Source organism: Eriocheir sinensis, chromosome 42, assembly GCF_024679095.1.
Source record: "Eriocheir sinensis breed Jianghai 21 chromosome 42, ASM2467909v1, whole genome shotgun sequence".
Lineage (NCBI taxonomy): Eukaryota > Metazoa > Arthropoda > Malacostraca > Decapoda > Varunidae > Eriocheir > Eriocheir sinensis.
This window is the reverse complement of record NC_066550.1, coordinates 12832363-12834544: the sequence shown is the minus strand read 5'-3', so window position 1 is coordinate 12834544 and position 2182 is coordinate 12832363.

The window sequence follows — 2182 nt, the reverse complement described above, 5'->3', positions numbered from 1 at the left end:
CCATCACCCACCCATCACCCATCACTCCACACCCGTGTCTCTGCACCCACCACCCTGATCACATCCACCCCTTCGTGAGCCCTGAATGAGCCTAAAGACTTTGAGGCGTTGAAAGGCGTGGATATAACAATACGCGAATTAAGGTTATTTTAGAGTTCACCACCCTTGCAGATCCTTAAGTCCTTGGCTCATTGTATTCTTAGGAGATGAAAACAGTTGAATTTGACACAGTAAAGGCAACGGGTAGAAAATGTAGAGTATATATATATTTTTTTACTTACATATAGTCGCCTTGACAGTAATAAAAAATGGCTGCATATAAGCTAGTAATGTAATGTAACCTTGTACAATGCCGTTCACCTATCTCTCCCTAACATTATTTTACTATTATCTTCTATTCCGGTTTTGAGTTTTGTCTTCAGGCCAAATTATTCTCTCTCTCTCTCTCTCTCTCTCTCATATCAAACACATTATTGAACTTTTTTTTCTTTTTCGTTCTTCTTTCGTTTTAATTTTCATTGTCTTTTTTCCTTCTTATTCTCTTCTTTCATCTTCTTTTTGTTTTTATTTTCCATTTCTTCGTTTAATTCCTTCCTTATTTTTTCATCTTTTTTTCTTCTCTCTCTCTCTCAGTAGGTTAACACACACTTAATATTTTTTTTCTTCACCTAAGCCTAAAAATCTCTTGGTTACCTCTCATTTATCAGTATTAAAGCTTATCTCTAATATAATCTTCCTTCTTATCCTAATCTTAGTATTCACATTAATCTTCGTATAAGCTTACATTTCACGATCTCTTCTTTTTCATGTCTTTTCATCCTTTGTCTTGTATTTTCTTCTTTGTCTTCCTTCATTTCTATTTATATTTTCTTTTCCCATTATTCATTCCCTAAGTTCGTTTTCCTCTATTTTCTTTTTTTCTTCCACTTCTTTGTTTTCTGATTCATTTTCCTTTTTATCTTCTTTCAATTGTCCTCTATTTCTTTTCCTTTTCTTCTAACTTCTCTCAATTGTCTTATATTTTTTCCTTTCTTTTCCTGTTATTCTCTAAGTTCGTTTTCCTCTATTGTCTTGTATTTTTTTCATTCGCTTCCACTTTTTTGTTTTCTAATTCATTTTCCTTTTTATCTTCTTTCAATTCTGTGATCTATTTATTTTCCTTTCTTCTACCTTCTTTCAATTGTTTTCTATTTTTTCCATTCTTTCAATTATCTCCATATTTCTTCCATTTCTCCTTTCTTTAAATCTTTTTGTAATATGTTTTCGCATGCCTCAGTATCCATTTATTTTATTTTCTATTTCCTCTTCCTTCTAATCTAATTTACCCTTATCCTTACCTAACCTAATCCTTTCCTACTGAATCAATCACCTTCTTTATCCTTTACAATTTCCTTTTTCAATTCGTTCCTTCCTCTCTCCCCGATTCTAGTATCTCATTCCTACATACCTTATAAATACCTTAACTTTATAGACACATTATAGAGTATACTGCAAAATATTCGTACATTCATCCCTTTTCAATTCCTTCCCCAATTCTAATATCTCATTCCTACATACCTCAAAAATACCTCAACTCCATAGACACATATAGTATACTGCAAAATACATTATAGACCCAAATATACATACATCTTTATTTCCTCTTATTCACAGGTTGTTACATAACCCTAAGTACCGTATGCCCGCCTCTATGAAAGGTTAAGTATGTCACCTATGTAGATATGGGCACAAAGGATTTGGGAAGGGAAAAAATTATGGAAAAAACTGACCGTTAACCTTAGATATATTGCATAAGTATTTTTTTATCTCTTCCTTCTTCTCTGTTGCTACTGCTACTACTACTGCTGAAGAAAAGGAAGAAATAAGGAGAAACAGGAAGAGAGAGAACAAGGAAGGGAAAAAAAAGTAGAAAAATGAAATAGAAATAAATAATAATAAAATAGAAAACAGAATAAAGGGAGGAAAAGAAGAAATAAGGAAAAAAAGAAGGAAAGAATAAGGAAAGAAAAAAAGGAAGAAATAAAATAAATATAAAAAAAGAAAAGGATGATTAGGCCTATAATGTGAAGGTAAACTACTATTACTACTACTACTACTACTGTTACTACTACTACTACTACTACTACTACTACGTACTACTTAAAATAATAGTAATAATAGGAAGGGTTAGGAAATACACATC